The sequence below is a fragment of the Calypte anna genome, chromosome 3, assembly GCF_003957555.1.
Source record: "Calypte anna isolate BGI_N300 chromosome 3, bCalAnn1_v1.p, whole genome shotgun sequence".
In the NCBI taxonomy this organism is placed as follows: Eukaryota; Metazoa; Chordata; class Aves; order Apodiformes; family Trochilidae; genus Calypte; species Calypte anna.
In genome coordinates this window covers 49,444,718-49,456,860 of record NC_044246.1, presented here as the reverse complement: position 1 = coordinate 49,456,860, position 12,143 = coordinate 49,444,718, and the positions used below count along the sequence as shown (strand labels likewise).

The 12,143-nt window shown below is 48.9% G+C and overlaps 1 long non-coding RNA gene across 1 annotated transcript in view; it reads right to left on the bottom strand.

The window, feature by feature from the left end:
- LOC115598110 overlaps positions 1–12,072 on the bottom strand; it is a 31,522-nt gene extending 19,450 nt beyond the window's left edge. Inside the window, exon 1 of the long non-coding RNA XR_003987390.1 lies at positions 11,495–12,072. This is a non-coding gene — a long non-coding RNA (uncharacterized LOC115598110). The remainder of the gene's footprint in view (positions 1–11,494) is intronic.
- Between the last annotated feature and the right edge of the window lie 71 nt (positions 12,073–12,143).

Genomic DNA, 12,143 nt, shown 5'->3' with positions numbered 1-12,143 from the left:
TGTTTTTCTCTGTGAGTGATTGTCACAGGTAATTGTGTTGTATGAAGACATTAATTAAGTTTACGAGAGTCACCGCCCCTGGCAATAGAAACGGGAACCGCTTCTGCTGGGCGGTACCGATCCGGGCTGTGCCTGCGGGCTGGACAGGAGCAGAGCTCAGCTCCCCAGAGGCCATTGTCCACAGGACAGCTCTGCTGTGTCAGGGCGCTTCAAAATGACCAGTGTCACTGTGACCTTATTCCCCAGCTTTCTCCGATTCAATCTCCTTTGGCTCCGGCTGTATTTTTACGGCCCTTGTCAAATACTGAGAAACTCTGCCCTTTGCCAACATGATCGGTGGCCAAAACTCCTCTTCCAGAGCCAACTTCAGGTGACGGCGCTGATGCGCTTACCGGGAGAGCAGAACCTCAGAGCAGGTGGCTGGGGACGCGCCTCCCCCTCCTGAGGGGTTTTTGTTTCAGCATGCCTGATGGACAAGGCTACAGCTCCAAGGTGTCAGGCCAGGTTGAAGTTACTGGTGTGTTAGGTAGTAACTGGGGAACTCAAAATGTGAGGAGGTGAGCCAGGCAAAAAGCAGGAGATGAGAAACGATGCATCCAGGGAAGATGTTTCACAAGCAGCCTCAGGGCTCCCCTTGGAGACACAGGGTAAAGCCCAGCAGGGTATTTTACGGTTTTGGGGTGTCTTTCCCCTGCCAGAGTTCAGCACCACTAGCACAGGACTGGTACATTAATTCAGTACCAGTCTCTTGTCTTGGAGTGTGGGGACAGTGAGATACTGCTGGTAAACCTGAAATAGGACTTTGAATTTTTCCTACAGCTGCCAGACCTGTACCTCCAGCAGACCTGAAAACTTCCCCAAGCTACAGACTCCTGGTGTTTTGGCATCCCAGCGTCAGACATCACACTGTGTTGCTGCAGCAGTCTGGGTTTGCTGACTTGTGCATTGGTTTAAACCCCTTACCCGGCTGAAATGTCAGCCTAGCACCTGGCTGTAACCATATACTTACTCACAGAGGTCTTTTTTTTTCAATTTGCTAATATAAAAATCCCTGCTCTGCTGAGAGACTTATGAGTACAAAGTGTTTTTTACAGGCAGCAAGCACAGTGTGTTCTCAGACTGCAGTGTGCAGGTACATGGCTCTGCCCTAAGAAAAGTAACTCAGTTAGGATTTACCTTGGCATTATTTAGTCTCACATGACACACACAGATTTAACCTCTCCACAAGCCTGAGGTTTCCTGCTGCATTTTTTGGAAGGAAAGCTGCTCAAAAACTATTTATATATATATATAATTTTATTTTCTCTTTTTTACTTTCTTTTTCTCCCTTTTCTCCTTAGTATCTGGTTCACTGGTCCTGCTACAGAGCCCATATATTCAGAGTACTTGCTTTACACCACTTCAGCTTTCCTGGGTAAATAACCATCCCAAGGTGTGCCTGGTTTTGAGACCTTCTGATAAATTTCAGTGCTGATGTGGCAGGGCCCAGGGTGTCCAAAGCAAGGTTTTTCCAGCAGAGATGGAGAGGATGCTGCCAACCCTTTGCAAAACCACACTTCCAGTAGGGGGTACGGTTTGGATGCTTGTGCCCAGCAAAAGAAGTTCATTCTCAGAAGTATGTAGAGAGGAGGGGGGCTTCAAGTGATGTGGAAATAAAAAGATTTAACAAAATGCAAGTGAAGGGATTGTCTGCTTTTTGCTAGTGCACAGAAGCAGAGGTGTGGAAGCTCAAGGTGGCGTTGAGCTCAGAGGCTGAAGGTTTCTAAATTCTCAAGCAGAACTGAGGGATGGCAAGGGCAGAAAGGGTGGTTGAGTCCCACAGAGTATCTCTCCCAGAGACACCCAGCCTCAGGTATAACCTGACAGTTGCACCCACAGTGCATCTGCACATTTGCCTGTCCTGCTCAGGCTGCCCTGGACCAAGAGGGATCTTTCTTATTGTGGGAGATGATGGAGCACTTGTGTCCTGTAATGAAGGAGAGGGTCTTGAGCACCTGCTTCCCCTGCTCTTTCCTCCATCGCAGACACCCTCTGACTTCCCTTCTTCCCCTCCACTGCTGTCTCACAGATCAGGTCTGCACTCCACTGGCATCCCTTTGATGTCTGTGGGCTGGAGAAACATTGGAACAGGAGAAAATCAAAGGGACAAAAAATGTCAAGTTAAAGCCACTTTAAATTTAGAAGGGAGGAGAGGAGAAGAGAATTTAATATTCAAAACAGGAGTTTTCCTTCTCCAGGAAAAGTATACCACTTGTAGGGTGCATTTTTTTGTATGAGCACAGAATGTGCCTTTTTGGAAGGAACCACTGCTTTTTGACAGACATGAATGGTGGGATGATGGCATGTTCACTGGGGAGCTGGCACATTCTGCTAGTACCTGGGAGATACCTCCACCTAGGAGAAACCTAAGTGAAGCTGCATTCTCCCTCTGACACTTTTTCCTCCTGAAAAGTGAGGTTGATGGTACTGATTTTCTATCCAAAGTGCTTCACAGTGGGACATACTGGAAACTACCATTAGTAGTAACTCCATGAAGATGTGACAAAAAAAAACCAAAAACCCAGGGAGTTTTTTTTTCTCTGTGGTGGTGTGCTCCAGTGCCAACAAGCAGCTCAGGAGGATGACTTTAGAAAGACGTTGTTTGCTTTTCCTGCTTCTCATCACCAGGCAGACCCACAATGGCAGAGACTTATGACTGATAATTGCTGTGTGCCAGGGCAACATAGCAGTTATAAATTAATGCATGAAAACAAATTATCTGTCCAGGGATGAGTGTCCAGGTGGAAGGCATTATCTCTGCCTAGAGTTTTGATTGCAGCATGGAGCAAAAGAAATCCGTTCAGGTCTTTGCTTTCCCTTCCTGGCTCTGGTAGCTCCTAGCAAAACCTGCCCAGAGAGCTGCCATGCTTTGAGCTTCACATTCCCTTTGGTCTTAAAGAATACAAGTGTCTTGTGACCCTCCAGCTTTGCTGTTCAGCTTTTGCTGGGCGAGAAACTGGGACATACCTTCTGCTCTTCCCATGTGGTGTTCAGCCCCCTTAGGATGCTTGTTGTAGCTTTCACCCAGCTAAAACACTTGTGGACTCTGGGTACCTCTGCTGTTGGCATCAGTATCTTTGAGGCTTATGGCCTTACTAGATTGTTTGGAGATTAACTGCTAGTGGGAAGTAGATGTATGGATGAGGTAAGCCTAGTTTCATCTTTACTACAGCATGTCTGTGCCTACAGAGTGTTCATATCTGCATTTTCCTGGTGTTCCCAGCTAGAAAGTCATCCTTCTGACTCTCCCCAACCGATGTTGCCATCCACACTCAATATGAGAGTTGACACACTCTCATTTGCACAGATGAGAAACAGATGGACTGTTTCTTCCTACCCCTGTGCTTTATTCAGGGTGCATCAGGCAAAATGTACCCGCAGAGACCAAATGCCTCTGCTTTCCCCAAAGGGTGCTTCAGTCAGGGGAGTAGAGGTGTTGCACAAGTTTCGTGTCTGAGGTGTGGTGGCACTACCTAGAAGAAGCTTTTGAACACAAGAGAGCTTCAACCATAGAAGCCTGTCCCCAAAAGAAGCATGTTTCTTTTAAGACTGATGTACTTTTTGAATTTTTATTTAATTCTTCTGGTGCACTTGTGTCCCCTTGTGCTCTGTAGCACTGGCATACCCCAAATAACTTGAATTCTCCATCTGGGGCCATTCCCTGGGATTTCTCAAAGCTGGGAGCTCTATTTGTTACTGGAAGTCCATCCTGGGCTGTTTTAAGTTGGATTACAATTTCCAGATGTTGAGTCAGGCAACAATCATGAGCCTTGCTAAGGTTATACATGGGAAGGGGGAGGAGTTCCCTTGATGCTACAGCTTCCCTTGATGTTGCCCCATCACAATCAGTTGGTGGAGAAGCAAGGAAAGCTGCACATCCCTGAAACCTTGCAACCCATCTGGTCAGCTTTTGTAAGTCCTGAAGAAGTTTCTTGTTAAGCTCCAGATCCTGGAGTTTGTGTCCAGACAGCCTTTGAAGAGATGCATAAAATTATCTGGACCTAAAGCCAATGTGGAGATTGGAAGAGGGGAACTGTCCTGCATCCATTGTGGATGAAGAGTCTGGAGGAAAGTCCTCTCTATGTTTTTCTCCTTGCCCAGATGGGAATGCACTTTCTTCCAAGCTGTATAAGGCCCTGTTCCTGCAGAATCAGCATTGGGACACCACAGTAGTATGGTGAAGGATTAAGTAATTTCCTTCCCTTCTTGTATGGAAGGTGTTTTGATTAGCATAACCATTGTGTTCCCGAATTAGCTTGTGTTCCTGGTTTTGCCCTTAGGCTGGCTCTTCCTGTTGCAACCCTGCTCTGGTACAATGATACAGCATTCCACAGCATCTCAGTGTTCAGCTTTAGTCGTTGGATCCAACTATGCTCAGTCTACCAGTGACCTCAAGCTGATGTTGAGACTACAGAGAGCTGGTCCTACAGCCCTGCAGCTCTCCAGTGCCTGGCATGGCTGTGTGGAAGCTCCCAAACAGCACCAGCTTTGGTGTGCAGCAAAGTGCACCATGGCATGTGCAGGACTGAGACCAGAAGCATCTGGGACAATGGTGCATGTCCTTCCCTGACATCGTGGCAGAGGGAACAATAACTTCTGGTGCAGGTGAAGGTGCACAGCTCTGGTATCTTGAGCCATCCTGGATAGATGGGGCTTAACTTGCCTAGTACATCCCTCAGTCATTTACCTGTATCTGCTTTTCTCCAAACGAGGATTATTCTGAACTGAAACCATGGGAAAAAGGGTTCTGGGAGAAAAGCCTGGAGGGGGGCCTACAAGAAAGCTGTAGAGGGAGTTTTCACAAGGACACATAGTGATAGGACAAGGATAACAGTTTCAGTAACTGAAAGAGTGTAGATTTGTATTAGCTACTAGGAAGAAATTATTCACTATGAAGGAGATGAGACACTGGAATAAGTTGCCCAGAGAAGCTGTGGGTGCCTCATCCCTGGAAGTATTCAAGGCCAGGTTGGATGGGTCTTCAAACAACCTCCTTGTCTAGTGGGAGGTCTCCCTGCCCATGGCAGGAGGGTTGGAACTAGATGATCTTAAGGTCCCTTCAAATCCAAACCACTCTGTGATTCTAAGAAAATAAGGAGTACAATGTGAAATATTTTCCAAGTACCAGTAACATAGACATGCACACACACACAGAGTGATTAATCAGGGGCTCCTGAGTGCCTTGAAGAGTGCGAGCTGCTTGCAGGGTGGGGCTGGTCAGGCATGAAACTGAGAAGCTGAAGTTACTGGTTAGCACATCTCTTTGTTGTTAATCCTTATTCCCAGAAGATGTGACCAGGAGTCCAAAATCAACTGGTTAATGCTCACTCACTGTTGGCTGAGCCATGGGAGTTGGTGTAGCTTCACAACCCTTCCTCTGTGGAGGTGTGTTTAAATAAATTCTTTGGCAGAACATGTGTAAGCTCTGCTCAAATCATCTCCAAAGATGAATGAAGGAACTGACGAACCACATGCCCCATTGCAAAGTGCATGTCATCATGACTTGAAATAGCCCAGAGCAATCTTCCACCAGATTTCAGATGGACTTACACAGTGAGAATTCTGTTATGGCCAAGAGGGAAGAAGAAAGGATTCCACAAGAACACGTTATTCTTGATGAGGCCAGGGGACTACGTGGCAAGTAGCTGGAAGGAAAGAAAGAGGTTGCATTCTCAAAACCTTCATCAGCTAATTTAACTCCAAGCTCCTCCTCAATGCCATCTAACTCTGTAATAGTTTGATCATCAGTGGACCCAAAGACAAAGTCATTGAACTTGTGGCTTCTGGTTGCTATTTCTGCAGGCTGGAGTGGCTGGAAAGGAGAGGGAAAGAATTACCTAAAATACAGATGTGCTCCTCATGACTAGGTGGACTACCACTTAGTCAGGGCTGACCAGCAGTGTCTGGATCATGCAGCTGATGACTGCTCCACTGGGGACACTTGCTCTGTGAAATTTTTTTCACTAACGTGCTCACTATTGTGGCTGGTTTAGGGGCTCTGTGCCTACATTCCCCCTGTGCACAAGGGTCTCCATTCCCCAGTGGCCCTTGGACCCTACCCAGCAGCTGCTCCTGGAGGGATTCACTTCCTTCTTTGGACAGAAACAACTAGAACTGCAGCCACCATCCCACACTGACCAATGGCCTCATCAAGAACATCATGTTATTGCTGCATCCATTCTTCTCCCCTTCTGGCCATAACAGGGCTCCCACTGGGTAAGTCCAGGAAAATGCCTTCAGGAATCTGGAGGACTTTCTGGCTCTGCAGGTTTCTCTCTTGTGCCATGAGCACTCCTAGCCAAGCATACTCAGGTCTTTCTGTTCCCCAGTCCCTTCCTGTGCAGGGATTCCCCTGAGCTTTCTCATCTCTCTAGGTACACATCTTGCCCTTAGGACTGCTGAAATCCATCCTGTCCTCAGGGTCTAACTGCTCCACTCCTGACATAGGCACTCCTCTGAATTTGGATGAATATGGATATTTCCAAGTCCTGCATGGCATCCCAGATGGCCAGGAGTGATTATCCCCCTATGTAACTGTCTCAGAGGGAAGGTCCTTGTCCCAAATTTTGTTTGCAAGTCTCAGGACATTACTACTAATTACCATGGCCTCACCTCTGAAGTTCATGTGTGCTGTATCAGCACTTTCCTCCAGCTTGTATTGGGTTTTCATGGCAAGGTTTTTGTAGTGGAGAGTAGGTGGTGGTTTCTGACAGAAGATGCCAGAAACATACCCCATGTCCGATAGAGCCAATCCCAGCTGGCTCCAACATGGACTTGCTGCTAGTCAAGGCTAAGCCCATCAGCAGATGGTGGCAGCACCTCAGTGATAACATTTAATGAGAAAGGAGGGGGGGACGGAACACATGAACAACTGTAGTCAGAGGAAAAAGAGAGAATATGTGAGAGAAATAACTGCAGACAACAAGGTTGGTGAAAAAAATACAGGGAGGAGGTAGGTACTCCAGGTGCTAGAGCAGAGATTTCCCTGCAGCCCATGGTGAGGCAGGCTGTCCCCCTGCAGTCTCCATGGAAGTCTGTGGTGGAGCAAATGGCTGCAGCATGGAGAACCCCATGCCAGAGCAGGTGGATGCCCAAAGGAGGCTGTGACCCCATGGGAAGCCTGTGCTGAAGCTGATTCCTGGCAGGACCTGCGACCCTACAGGGAGAGGAGCCCACCCTGGAGCAAGTTTTCTGGCAGGACTTGTGACCCTGAGGGGGATCCTTGTTGGAGCAGCCTGTTCCTGAAGGATTGCACCCTGTGGAAAGGACCTATGCTGGAATGGTTCCTGGAGAACTGCAGCCTATGGGGAGAACTCATGTTAGGTAAGTGACGGCAACCTCCATTCATCATGTCCCTGCACTGCTTGACAGAGAGAGCAAAGAGAAATCAGAAGTGAAGCTGAGGCTGGGAAGAAGAGAGGGGTGGGGAGAGATGCTTTAAGATTTGGTTTTAATATCTCATTATCCTACTCTGATTTTATTGCAAATAAATTAAACTAAGTTCCCCAAGTCAAGTCTGTTTTATCCATGCTAGTAAGTGCTGAATGATCTCTCCCTGTCTTTATCTCCATTTCTCTTCTCTGTCCAGCTGAGCAGGAGAGTGATGGAGTGAGTGGCTTTGGTGGGCACCTGGCATTCAGCCAGGCCTATGAGAAATCCCCAGGTTTGGAGCCATCTGAGGAACCTGGCTTCTACTGAAATTCATCCTTGACTCAGGGGTGGTTCTGTCCTAGAGGAACATGATGCCCATCTTCAGCAGCACTGAAACTGCATTTTTTCCACCAGGAAAAAGGCAGGCTGAGTGGGTGCATCTCCTTGGCTAAGTGGGTGCTAGGTGCTTGAAGATTGTTAGCATGGTGGTGAGCACCTCACTGGGGAATGACAGAGGATTTTGGGTGCTGTGTGAACATCCCATGGGGCACCCCTGTCTCCAAGCCCATGACTTCCCAGCTGGTGCTCCTTAAGAGCATTCAGGGCATCTTGCAGAGCAGGGCTGTGGGCATGGGGAAGAAATGGAATAGGTATCTGAGGGTGAACACCATCAGCTCCTGGAAAACTGTTATTTTACAAACACTGAGGGCAAGGCCCAGCTGCTGAAACACAGGGGTTTAGTCCCCTCTGGGAATTGGGCTGTTTTGCTAATCCCTGGCTTCCAGCCCATAAATCTGGGGGTCTCCTGAAGGTTTTTGTTCATATTTCATATTCAGGTGGCATTTCTCAAGCCCATGTGGAGTTAGGTCAAAAAAGGGTGAGGCCAAGGCACACCTTCCTCCAGAAGCAGGCACAGCTGTGGCACAGTGCATTTTCTGATCTCAGCCATGCCATTGCAGAAACATGGGCAAGGAGGGAGAGGAACAGCCCAGAAGCTCTTGCTGACTCTCCCCATGGTTGCACTGTGGCCCTGCACCACTGCAACATCCACCTCCAGTTTCCATCTCTGGAGCAGAGCTGCAGCTTATTAAACCCAGACCACTGAGCACTTGGCAAAATGTGTGGGCTGGGAGGGAGCCGAGTACTGATCCCTACTTTTATAAAAAGGGGAGGCTGCTTCCAGAGTCTCCAAAGGGATTGGGTATGGATGAGGGGGCACTTGGAGGATTAAGCCAGCTGGTAGACAGCACAGTATCATGTTCATAGTGCAAGGCAGCACCCTAATCTGGAGCAAAGGACTCCTCTGCTCTCGCTGTCACTCCCACCAGCTTTTGTGGCATGTTTCTGTATCAGTCAGTGTCCCGCAGTGGGAGCAAGGGTGGCAGGCACCTCCCCACCTCCCAGAGGGCTCAGGATTTGAATGCACCACTGAGTCTGGGCAGAGCTGGCTGCTCTCCTGTGAAAGAACACAAGCCGTGCCTGTCTGCATGCTCAGCCACAGCCTGGGCATGTATCACATGGGGACAGCATGAGATGCTCAGTCACAGTCCCAGCTGGCTCCCCAGGTGGGCTTTTGTGGTCACCTCTGCATGACTGAGCCTGGACCTTCAGATGGACTGGGGCTGTGAGGGACTTTGGAGAGTCCTGCAGACTGTCCCCTTGCCTTGTGGCAGGGCTTGTTATACGACTGCTACACACAGCTAAAAATACCCCAGCAATGGTTATGAATTTAGGATAACTAATATATCCAGTGGAAGGATTTGGAGCTGTTCCAGGACTAAACAACAGCTTCTTCACCAACAGCCAGAGGCTTGTAGATGCAAAAATAACTAGGAACTGAAAAACTTGAGCTGGAGCAAGGGATTTTCAAATTCAACCCAAGAAAAACTTTATAGCAGTGAGGACAACCATGGATACCTGCCAGCACTTTGGGTTTTTTAACAACAGGGTACACAGACCTCTGGATTTGGGATGAATGTTGCCTCTGGTCAGGAGCTGGGAGAACTAGTAGTTAGAGAGAACTCCTTTGATACAGGGTGAAAGCAAATTATACTGAACATATAGGAGCCAGTGGCCTGGACCGGTAGCACAGTGCATGAATTAGAGAGAAACACCATGGTGGGAGGCATAGGCTTGACATCTTAAAAAGTGGGAGGAAAGATCCAAGAATAGCAACTGGTGACTGGATGTCGGGAGCAGTGCTGTGGTGTGAACCAGCTTTGAATCACATAGGTATCAGCGATCAGAGGGTGAATGAGGGTTTTGGACATCTGTCTGAAGACCTGAAACACAGCTGGGGAGAGAGGCATTCTCTGAGCACATCTGCACTTTGGTGGCAGAGCACACTCAGGTCCACATCCCAGCTCCACTTGCCCAGGGTTTCACCCCATGCCACGCATTTTCCCCAAACATGCGTCACTCTGCCTTTTGTTGTTCCACTCTGAAGCAGACAGTCAATTATCCATTTGATAGGAGATACTAAGAGTGAACCCACTCCCCCCAGTGGCATGGGTGCTTGGCTGGGGCAATGTACGTCAGTCCCTGCCCCAGTGAATAATGAAGTACTCAAGGCAAATGGCAAAAGCTTAGCTAAGAGCCCTCAAGAGAGCCCAGCCCCGCATGTCCACATGCAGCAGGAATGAGATAACTCTCCTGACCCCTGGGATGCTCAGAGGAAGATGGGTGAGTGAACAGGGTGTCTGGCTGCCTGCTCCACCTTGGCTGCAGCTAGGGAAATGAGGACATCAGTGCTGTTCAAATCCAGCAATCCTGCTCCTGAGACTCAGTTTGCAAAAGTCCTCAGTGAGTTTAACCAGCTGATACTCCTGGGAGGATTGAAGCAGAGCCTGAAAGGTTGAATTCTGGATCACTCTCTGCCTACAGCCATCCTTTATATTTTCCAGTCCAAATCCTTTGCCCTGGCCAGTCCAGGGCCTGCCCATGGTGAGGATCTCTCCCTTGCCCAGTTTGTCTGCAGCATTTAGAAACCCCCAAACAGTCTCCAAGTTCTCATGAATGCTAAGAATAGAACTGTTGGTGCCTAATTCATGTCCCTCTGTAGAAACTGTATTATCAAAATTAAGCAAAAATGTTGCTCCACTAGCATATTTTTTCTCTTCTTCATTCACATCAGCTTGCATGAAACAATCATTTATTCTCCTTGCCATTGTGTTGAGATGTACCAGTCTGACGGCAGGACCTGCTGCCTGTCACCAGCCTGGCCTCAATAGCACGGCTTGTTCTCTGCACAAGGGTGACGATGCAGTGGCAGCTGACGTAAGTCCCAGGGATGCCACTGAAAGCAGCCCCAATTGCTGCCCTGTGAGCAGGTCTGGCCACTGAAATGCAGTAACATTAGTGCCCCAAGCATCTACGACAGGCTGGAAGGAGAGACACGGCAAGGGGCTGGAACATCCTGACAGTCTGCACTGTATGGCTCTCTCCCAGACACATTTACAGCAAAATATTTTCTTGCTCCACAGTCAGTGCCTAGCAAGTGCAAAAGCTGGAGTGTGTACCATAGCATGGCCAGGGAGGAGCAGGAAAGGAAGAGAGACGGCTTTGAGTTTGGATGGAAAAATTGGGGCATGGAAGACATTTCCACCTGATCCCAGACCTTTTTTGTGATTTTGGGTGAATGATGATGCCAGTGCAACCTCTGAATTACTACTGAGTAGGCAGCAAACCTCTGCTCTATCACACTGGTTGGGCATTTGGGTGCTTCATTGGTTTTTGAGACACATTCCTAGGAAGATGGACCTTTGGTGAGAGAGGGCTCTCATGTTCTTAGGGCACAGACTGGCAGGGTATGGCATCTCCCAGAGTGCCCTGGCTCTTCTCCAACATATGTCCAAGAGTTAGTCCCTTCCAATGTGAAGGGAATCCTTTCCTTCCCTTTTCAGTTTCAATGTACTGGGGCATTCAAATCACGTCCATATAGTTAATTCCCACTGGTACAAAAAGACACCGGAATAATACAATTTCAGAGGCTGTAGCAAGGTGGGGGTTGGTCTCTTGTCCCTAGTAACAAGCAATAGGATGGGAGAAAATGACCTCAAGTTGCACTAGGAGAGGTTTAGCTTACCTATTAGAAAAAACTTCTTGACTGGAAGTGTTACCACACATTGGAATGGTCTGCCCAGGGAGGTGGTTGAGTCACCATCCTTTGAGGTGTGCAGAAGGCTTGTAGATGTGGTGCTAAGGCACATGGTTTAGCACGGTTTTGCCCCTGCTCTGGATCCCACAAGTTGTTGGGTGATGGCCCACCTTCAGCGCGTTTTAACCACAGTGTTTGTATACCCTGAGAAAAGGCTCTCACCAGGGTCAGACATCTTTAGGGTTCAACCTGCTTCATGGCACCCGCACCCAGCACTCGAGGAGGGTTTCGAGAATGAACCAGCATCCCCACCCCTCGCAGGGACCTAGCCAGGTTACCCATCCATTCTCTCCCAGCCGTGCCTTAGGGATTGTGCCAGGCAGGCAGCCAGAGCCGGTCAGACCCAGCCCTGGCAATACAACCAGCCAGCACCGCCTGGCCAAAGGTCTGCAACATTCCCCCAGCCCGGGGCACTCGGTACCGACCCTCCCTGGCCTCCCTGCCTTGCAGCTGGGCACTCTCCCGCTTCCGAGCGCCCGCTCCAGCCCCAGGGGCAGACTCTGGGGCGGTGGGCCAAGAGGGAAGAAACCCTCCCCTCAGGGGGGGTGAAACCGAGACTACATACCCCACAGTGCCG